This window comes from Elephas maximus, chromosome 1, assembly GCF_024166365.1.
Source record: "Elephas maximus indicus isolate mEleMax1 chromosome 1, mEleMax1 primary haplotype, whole genome shotgun sequence".
NCBI classification, from domain to species: domain Eukaryota; kingdom Metazoa; phylum Chordata; class Mammalia; order Proboscidea; family Elephantidae; genus Elephas; species Elephas maximus.
The window spans coordinates 30,970,010-30,980,428 of NC_064819.1; the positions used below are offsets into that span (position 1 = coordinate 30,970,010).

At 44.1% G+C, this 10,419-nt stretch overlaps 1 pseudogene; it reads right to left on the minus strand.

The window, feature by feature from the left end:
* Positions 1 to 2,330: 2,330 nt before the first annotated feature.
* Positions 2,331 to 8,611, minus strand: LOC126074826 (5-hydroxytryptamine receptor 3C-like; annotated as a pseudogene).
* Between the last annotated feature and the right edge of the window lie 1,808 nt (positions 8,612 to 10,419).

Below are 10,419 nucleotides of genomic sequence, written 5' to 3' on the forward strand. Positions count from 1 at the left end.
TCTTTGGAAGCCCTGTGGAGCAGTTCTACTCTGTCCTTTAGGGTTGCTATGAGTCAGAATGGACTCGATGGCAATGGGTCGGTTGGGTTGTTAAAAAGAACTCTGCTATACCCTTAGCTATTACTCCCCTACTCTCTTACCCCCTCAGCCCTAAGCAACCACCAGTGTACTTTGTATAGATTTCCCTATTCAAGACTTCCATATGAATGGAATAATATAGTGTGTGGTCTTTGGTGACTGGCTTCTTTCACTCAGCATAATGTTTTTAAGGTTCATCCAGGTTGTAGCATGTATCAGGACTCCATTCCTTTTTATGATGGTATTGTACAGATAGACCATGTTTTGTCTAACAGTTCATCTGTTGATGAACATTTGGGTTGTTTCCACTTTTTGGCTCTGATTAAGAGTGGTGCTATGAACATTTATGTACAAGTTTTTGTGTGGACATATGCTTTCATTTCTCTTGGGTAGATACCTAGGAATGGAATTGCTGGATCATATGGTAACTCTGTGTTTAATCTTTTGAGGGGCTGCTGAACTGTTTTCCAAAGTGGCTGCACCATTTTATATCCCACGGTGTAGTTATTTCTGAGAAATTATTTTATGAAATTATCTAGACACTGCCACCTGAGCACCACGAGGCCGAGTGCGTTGTGATTCTACCTAGATATCACCATTGTAACTACTGCTGGAGAAACACCTGCATCCCATGAGGCTGAATCTGCTGTGATTCTGCCTCAACGTCTTTCACCCCAGGGGTGTATTGTGACCAGTCAATCCCAGCAAGCCTCTTGTTCCATTCCTCCATTTGTTCAAATACTAGTCATTCTTCAAAGCCCTAGCCAAACACCACCTCCTCCTCCACAGAAAACTCTCCTACCATCAATGGTTCCAACCCTGGCTGCATATCAATCTCATGAAGAGCTTTCAAATATACCAAAGCTGGGTCCCACACCAAAGACTCCAATTGAATTGGAGTGAGCCCTGGGCATTAGTATTATTTTAGAAGCTCCTCTGATGATTCTAATAATGAGCAACCAGGCTTGAGAACCATTGCTTCAGCTAGAAGCAGCCTTTGCTCCCTGAACTTTATTGCGGTTTCTTTTATGGCATTCAATAAAACTTTAAAAACATGGCTCTATGTTTAATTGAAATTATTTAATAAACATATTTTATTTCTCCAGCTGGGCCATAAGCTCTTGTAGCTTGTGTTGGATTCATCCTCAAGCCTCCCACAGTGCTTAGCCAATGTCATTTGTACAAGCTATCTATAACCTTTGACGATGGCACTGGGTTTCTGGGGTATCTATCACCTGCCTCAGTAGGCATTGGTATTTAAATGTATACCTAAGAAAAAACTAAAAAAAGCTATATGACCTTAGGCAAGTCACCCAACCACTGAGTCTCTTGTGAAACAGTGTTTTACAACAGACTCCACCTCCCAGGTGAGCTGGGGAATAACCATCAGGACCAGCCCCTCAGGCAGTTGTAAGGAGCCCTTCCCTGGCCGCCCTACCAAAACTTGCAACCCCATCCCCCAATTCCCTATTTCCCTCTTCCTCCACTTTTTTTTTTCCACTTCGTCTTTTCTCCTTGGCACTTAGCACATTCTGTGTCCCTGGGTGGTGCAAATTCAAGAGTTATCTTGAATGGGGCACCTTATTGTCAGTCTCTCCATCCCCATTAGAATATAAGTTTCTGGAGGGTAGAGATTCTTGTCAGTTTGGTTCACCGCTATGTTCTCAGCTCCCAGAACAGTGTCCTGCACATGTAGATGCTCAATAATTATACTCAAAAGAATAAATAAATATGCTAAAAAACTTGTTGCCTTGGAGTCGCTTCTAACTCATAGCAACCCTAGAGAAGAGAATAGAACTGCCCCCTAGGGCTTTCAAGGAGCAGCTGGTGGATTTGAACCACTGACCTCTTGGTTAGCAGCCAAACACTTAACCACTGTGCCACCAGGGCCCCAAATAAATATGTTAGCCTATTAAAAAGGAAAAGGTTTATTTTCTTCCCTCTACACCAGTAATATGAACAGTTACTTTTTGAGTTAATGTTTGTAATAATTCATTATAAAGTCTTCCTTTTCCAGCAAAAAATTATATTTTTTAAGTAACTGTGTGTATTCTAAATTAATTTTGGAGCTATAGTCTCATTTCTGGGATACTTGGCAGTGGCTCTATTGAGTACAGGGAAGGCTGGAGCAGGGGGTCATGGGTGTATTTGGGGCTGTGTATGCATGTTGGCGCAAAGGACCAGGTTCACAGGAGGTCAAATGGGGCCAAGAGAAACTGAACCGCAGGGGTGCTCTTGCACAATTAGAACTCCTAAGTGTTCCAGAGGATGATGATCATGATGGTGGATGAGGCCAGGAAGAGCAGGTAGAGGCGGAAGAGCAGGGTGCCCATCATGTGGCTGAACTGCACCTGCAAGTCAACTAGCCGGGCCCTTGTCAATCCCGAGCCCCCAGTGAGCTCTGTCTCTTTGAGTCGCAGCTGCTTCCCTACCAATTTCCCTGGCTCCTTCAGGCCTGTGGAGAGGGCAGAGACTTAGCTGCGAAGTGGCAAGGAGACGAGATTGGAGAAGTAGGGATTTGGGGAGATGGGCTGGGCGTAAAGAGTGTGGGCAGTGCTGACTTCCTTTACGAGGCAGGTGAGTGGACGTGAGGTCCCAGCCCCTGTTCTCTTTCCAGAGCTCAAAGGTGCAGCACTTCTTGGGCTGGTGTAGTGCAGCAGAAGGGAGTGGAGCCACTGAGGCAGGGTGGGGGCTAGGTGGTGGGCACATGCAGCAGGTAGGTGATGAAGATGGTCTTCAGCAGGCTGACTACCATAAGGGACAGACACAGGGCAAAGAAGACACCTGGGGTGAGGGTAAGGCTCACACCTGAGTGAGGCAGGTTCAGAGGCACCACTGAGCCCCACTTTTGTCTGTTGCACACAGAGAGCCCTTTCTAAGAATGCCTTCTTCTCCCTTCTGCCTCAGCTGCCTCTCCAGTTCACCTGCCGCCCCTTCTGCCTCCTTTTTTTTTTTCCCCCAACAGTGGGAAGGGGCGTACTGATGAGTGGGGTGCCACTAGCAGGGAGTAGTTTATCCGTCATGAGCAGGAAGAGATTGTAGCCTATGAGAAGAATAATCTTGAATGGGGTCCGAGTCTCATTCTGTCGGCAGGTAGAAGATGAGGGTGTCGATGGCTATCAGAAAACCACTGGGCACCAGAAAGTTTATGACATAGAGGATGGGCCTGTGCCTGATGGCCACCTGGTAAGGAGGAGAGAGCAGAGAACTAGGGGAAGCTAGGCCTGAAGGGAGACTGAGGGATGGTTCTGGTCCTTTCTTCCTTGTTGTCCTCACCCCACCAGGGTTTTTTTTCCAGGGCTGGGTGAGGAGCAGCTTTCATATAACTAAAAAGACTCCCCCATACCCACCAAAGAAAACCTAGGCCAGAGCTAGCAGACCCAGAAAGAGGAGGATGGTTTGGGAGACTCAGGAGGGAGGAAGCTCTGAGGGCTATGGCACTCATGGTCTTTCTGGTCTTGGGGCAAGAAGCCAGAGGCTCTGGTCCAGGACTCAGGAGGATCTGGAGAAGGAAATGTGGGAGGGTATATGGTCATGCAAAAACCTCTGAGCTCACATAGAACACGATCTGGTCAAAAAGGCTGGAGCCCACGGACATCTTCGGGGTGGCCTTGTTGATGCCCTGGAGGACCCAATCCCCTTGTGTGTAGACAATGTCATGTAAAGTGTCTGCTATCTCCCACATTTCCTTTTCCATGCCCAGCAACATCTTGTCCACTGCAGGGGTGACAGACATTCAGTCAACACATGCTGTCCGCTGCAGGGAAGATAGACATTCATTTAACACATGTCATTTACTGCAGGGGAGACAGACATTCATTCAACACAAGTCGTTCACTGCAGGAAAGCTATTCATTCAACATGTTGTCCACTGAAGAGTACACAGATGTTCATTCAACACATGTCGTCCCCCGCAGGGGCACATTCAGTCAACACACATCTACTGAATATTTACTTTGTGCAGGACTTAGAGCAACCTGATTGGAAAGCTACCTTTTTTCAAATTGCCCGATAAAATGATTTCCTTGCTACTTGATTGCCTCCTTTCTATTCTGTGCTTCCTCAGAAAGCCTTACTCCCTACTCAGCTCAGCTCCCTCTTACTACCGTTCATGCACTCTAGCGAGCAAATACCTCACTGTTCATTTTTATATATTTTTTAAAAAATGACTTTGCCTATGTGTGCTTTTTTGCTGCCCCACTGGTTGATCTCGTTTGCCCTATCCCAAAACCCCACTGCAACTCACCTATGTAGAAGAAAGAGCTAAAGGTAAGTGTGCAGTTCTGCTGGTCAAAGGAAAATAGAAGATGTCCAAGCTATAGGTGCTGGTCACCCCCACTGGTTTGTTGGATATGATGCAACCATCACGGGTCACGTATGTAGAGAGGCCTTCTGGGGTTATGATCCACATCCATGCTAAGTGGCAAAAGGGGAGGGAGGCAAGTACTCTGGATTTCACATCAGTTTGGGTTTTTCCTCTTAAGTCAGGGCTTCCCAATTTTGCTCATGATGGCAACTCTGCCATTTTCTCTGGCCACCATTTCCAATCCCTAGGGGAGAAGTTGGCCAGCTGTGATCTTAATCCTCTCTGCAGTGTTAATTGGTCCCACAGGTTGGGTCTGCTCTGCACTGCCCCTGGCCTGTGCTTTGCAGATGGAGCCTCCCCCCAGCTTTCCCCAGCCCTGATACCCATGTTTCCACAATGAAGATGTCTGGGAGCCATAGGTTCTCAGTTGTCACATTGAGTTTACTGATGTTACCACATTCCTCTGGGTCCCAGCTGATGAATGGGTTATCCCAGATCAAGAGCACAGGGCAGGGAGGGATGAGTGATGGCTGAAACTTGGAGCTAGTTTGCGTCAGCATCTTCTGCCCTTCCATTCCCTTGAATATATTTATGTATGTATGCATTTTTATAAATGTATATACTACACATATATGGTACAACTTTAACCATTCCAGAAAAGTATAGCATAAAAAGTGATATTCTTCCTAAAAATCAAACACCTATGCTCATCCAAAGACTTCATCAAAAGAGTGAAAAGACTACCTACAGACTGGGAAAAAGTTTTTAGCTATGACATTTCTGATCAGCGCCTGATCTCTAAAATCTACGTGACACTGCAAAAACTCAACTGCAAACAGACAAATAACCCAATTAAAAAATGGGCAAAAGATATGAATAGACACTTCACTAAAGAAGACATTCAGGTAGCTAACAGATATATGAGGAAATGTTCATGATCATTAGCCATTAGAGAAGTGCAGATCAAAACTACAATGAGATTTCATCTCACTCCAACAAGGCTGGCATTAATCCAAAAAACACAAAACAATAAATATTGGAGAGGCTGTGGAGAGATTGGAACACTTCTCTACTGCTGGTGGGAATGTCAAATGGTACAACCACTTTGGAAATCGATTTGGCACTTCCTTAAAAAGCTAGAAATAGAACTACCATATGATCCAGCAACCCCACTCCTTGTAATATATCCTAGAGAAATAAGAGCCTTTACACAAACAGATATATGCACACCCATGTTTATTGAAGCACTGTTTACAATAGCAAAAACATGGAAGCAACCAAGGTGCCCATCAACAGATGAATGGATAAATAAATTATGGTATATTCACACAATGGAATACTATGCATCGATAAAGAACAGTGATGAATCTGTGAAACATTGCATAACATGGAGGAACCTGGAAGGCATTATGCTGAGTGAAATTAGTTGCAAAAGGAAAAATATTGTATAAGACCACTATTACAAGAACTTGAGAAGTAAGTTTAAACTGAGAAGAAAACATTCTTTTCTGGTTACGAGAGGGGGGAGGGAGGGAGGGTGGGAGAGGAGCATTCACTAATTAGATAGTAGATAAGAACTACTTTAGGGGAAGGGAAAGACAGCACACAATACAGGGGAGGTCAGCACAATTGGACTAAACCAAAAGCAAAGAAGTTTCCTGAATAAACTGAATGCTTTGAAGGCCAGGGTAGCAGGGACAGGGGTCTGGGGACCATGGTTTCAGGGGACATCTAAGTCAACTGGCATAATAAAATCTATTAAGAAAACATTCTGCATCCCACTTTGAAGAGTGGCGTCTGGGGTCTTAAACGCTAGCAAGCAGCCATCTAAGATGCATCAATTGGTTTCAACCCACCTGGATCAAAGGAGAATGAGGAACACCAAGGACACAAGGTGATTACGAGCCCAAGAGACAGAAAGGGCCACATGAACCAGCGACTACATCATCCTGAGACCAGAAAACTAGATGGTGCCCAGCTACAACTGATGACTACTCAGACAGGGAACACAACAGAGAAGCCCTGAGGGAGCAGGAGAGCAGTGGGATGCAGACCCCAAATTCTCATAAGACTAGACGTAATGGTCTGACTGAGACTGGAAGGACCCCAGTGGTCATGGCCTCCAGACCTTCTGTTGCCCCAGGACAGGAACCATTCCCGAAGCCAACTCTTCAGACGGATTGGACTGGATAATGTGTTGGAGAGGGATGCTGGTGAGGAGTGAGCTTCTTGGATCAGGTGGACACTTGAGACTATGTTGGCATCTCCTGCCTGGAGGGTAGATGAGAGGGTGGAGGGGGTTAGAAGCTGACGAAATGGACATGAAAAGAGAGAGTGGAGGGAGAGAGCGGGCTGTCTCATTAGGGGGAGAGTAATTGGGAGTGTGTAGCAAGGTGTATATGGGTTTTTGTGTGAGAGACTGACTTGATTTGTAAACTTTCACTTAAAGCACAATAAAAATTATATATATAAAAAAGTAATACTCTTCCTTCATGATTCACTCCAATTTAAAAAACCCACTGGCGTTGAGTCGATTCGGACTCATAGCTTTCTATAAGGTGGGCTTTCAGAAAGACACAGTAATAGCAATAATAATAATAAACAAACAAAAAAAAACCAAACCCATTGCCATCGAGTTGATTCCAACTCATAGCGACCCTACAGGATAGAGCAGAACTGCCCCATAAGGCTTCCAAGGAGTGGCTGGTAGCTTTGAACTGCCGGCCTTTTGGTTAGCTGCTGAGCCCTCAACCACTGTGCCACCAGGGCCCCAACTTAGTCCCAGTACTATTAGTTTCTTGTGTACCATTCCAGAAAAAAAAAAAAAAATGCATATTCCAGCATTTGTTTTTATTTATACAGATAGACTCATACTATGCATGTTGCTTTTTGGACCTCATTTCCTTTTAAAACTCTGATTCCTCTTCACTTCTGGTGATAGCTGTCTCTCCTTCTCTAACAAATGAAGTCTTATTGGCCTTCCACTTCCCACTCAAGGGAAATCTTAAGTTTGACCTTAAGTATATATGGGCCATGAAGCTTACTTAGTAGCTTCCAACTGTACCACCTTCCTTCTCCTTGTATTTTCACCCTAAGGTTTTCAAAGTTGATTGGCAGCCCAGAAAGCTATTTGTCACCAGCATTGGCCTCATTCTGGTTTGATTTGTCTGTTCCTCCAAGCGCTGTCAATGTCAACAAATGTGATTTTTACAAGTGAAGCCAGAAAAAAAGGGAAGGAGAGAGAAGAAAGAGGAAGCTGAATCTCACATACCATATTTAGCCACAGAAATGACGTCAGCAGCTGAAGTTGTGCATCCTGACAAAAAAATTCCCATCCAGGATCATAAATGCTGTGAGATTGGGACTTAGTCTACCTCTGGCCTTTATTGTTTGCTAAGTGGCCCTGTGTGACAGTTCAGCTTGTCAATCACAACTTACATGCATAAAAAAGACAAGTCAGGAAAACTCAGGCTGTATGGAAAATGCCAGTGAAAAAACAATATTGTGGATCATTGAGAATGTATTTTTTTTTTACATTTTTAACTAAAAATTTTTTTATTACAAATTATATATACTTATTGCAAAAGATTCAAATGACACAAGATTGTATCAATTAGGAAGTGGAATTTTCCTCTCCCCTGTCAAGATAAACCAGTTGTCATTGAGTCAATTCTGACTCATGGTGACCCCATATGTGTCAGAGTAGAACTGCCCTCCAAGGGGTTTCCAATGGCTGATTTTTCCAAAGTAGATCACCAGGCCTTTCTTCCAAGGGGCCTCTGGGTAGGGGAAGGTATTTTTTTGTAGAATATTTTCATAACATTCTCAAGGACAAATGTTCCCTGCAGAAATGTCACTGCAGCCTCCTCACCTCATAGGATGAACCTTTAACTTGTACAAAATCCATTCAGGGGCCTTGTTTCTCACCATTGGACCATGCCATGTTGGGTTGACAGGGCAGAGGGTTCCTGTTCCCTACTAGAAGCCTTTGGAAAGGATGGGGGAGCCAAGTCTCGCCACTTCTAGGATGGCAGAAAGGATGAAGGAGATGTTGACATAAGTGGGGATGGTGTAGTTGATGACTGGCTGAAAGGCCTTCTGGTTAAACATGTCCTAGAAGGCAGCAGGCTCCACGCAGTGCTGGTCAAACCCTGAGCAGTTGATGGTGAAGTGTTTGCCCTTCCTGTAGAGAGGATAAAACCTGTGAGATGGAAGCTGGGTCAGCATGTTTCCTCTGTGAGAGGAGAGCCAGGGTTGGCGCCTGAGAGCCTCCCAGCAGAGAGAGAAGACCTAGACAACAAGAGAAGCAGGTGAGTCCCCCCTTCTTGTGCCAAGACCTTCCAAAGCCAAAGCCCTTCCTGCCCAGGGTGAGGGAGGATGGGCTGGTCTGGTAGGCAGATGGTGGAAGTTGATGTGGTGTGCTGAGTCAGGGCTCAGACCTTTCTTCCTGTTTTTGCTCCAGTAGAAAGCTTACCCAAATGTGTATGCAAACAGGCACTCCAGGGAGTCCAACTCCTACCAAACTCACAGCCATAAATTTTTGGGCTTCATCTGACCATACTTTTATCTCTCCAGCTCTATTTTAATTCTTCCTTATAGTCGTTGACCAAACTTTACCTCAAAAAAAAAATTTCCCACTCAACTTTCCCTTCTCACTTATAGGTTTTCCCATTTCCTGAAAGGAAGTTTGGAAAGTAGTACCTGGGAGAGTGATATAAACTATATGGTGACTTAAGGAATCTTGTATTCAACATGTATTTACTGACTACCTACTATGTGCTGTGCTCTCTACCCTTCTCAAATCTGGTGATTTCCTTAAAAACCTGTGGGAGCCATTTTCATCATTTCCATCTTGATGAGATCTCATGCATCATCTGCCGTGTGGAGCTACACAAGGATCTAAAAAGAAATGTAAAAATCCTGCTCACAGCCCTAATACAAGGCATAAAAAGAATACAAAACATTACCAAAAATGACAAAGAGAAACCAGATAACTGGGAGCTCCTAAAAATCAAACACCTATGCTCATCTGAAAAAAAGACTTCACCAAAAGAGTAAAAAGACCACCTACAGACTGGGAAAGAATTTTCAGCTATGACATCTCCGACCAGTGCCTGATCTCTAAAATCTATATGATTCTATCAAAACTCAACCACAAAAAGACAAACAACCCAATCAAGGAGTGGGCAAAGGATATGAACACGCACTTCACTAAAGAAGATATTCAGGCAGCTAACAGATACATGAGAAAATGCTCTCGATCATTAGCCATTAGAGAAATGCAAATTAAAACTACGAGGAGATGCCATCTCATTCCAACAAGGCTGGCATTAATCCAAAAAACACAAAATCATAAATGTTGGAGAGGCTGCGGAGGGATTGGAACTCTTATACACTGCTGGTGGGAATGTAAAATGGTACAACCACTTTGGAAATCTATCTGGTGTTATCTTAAACAGTTAGGAATAGAACTACCATACAACCCAGAAATCCCACTCCTCGGAATATATCCTAGAGAAATAAGAGCCTTTACACGAACAGATATATGCACACCCATGTTTATTGCAGCTCTGTTTACAATAGCAAAAAGCTGGAAGCAGCCAAGGTGTCCATCAACGGATGAATGGATAAATAAATTGTGGTATATTCACACAATGGAATACTACGCATCGATAAAGAACAGTGATGAATCTCTGAAACATTTCATAACATGGAGGAAGCTGGAAGGCATTATGCTGAGCGAAATTAATCAGAGGCAAAAGGACAAATATTGTATAAGACCACTATTATAAGATCTTGAGAAATAGTATAAACTGAGAAGCACACATACTTTTGTGGTTACAAGGGGGGAGGGACGGAGGGTGGGAGAGGGTTTTTTTTACTGATTAGTTAGTAGATAAAATCCGCTTTAGGTGAAGGGAAGGACAATACTCAATACACGGAAGGTCAGCTCAACTGGACTGGACCAAAAGCAAAGAAGTTCCCGGGATAAACTGAATGCTTAGAAGGTCAGTGGAGCAAGGGCAGGGGTTTGG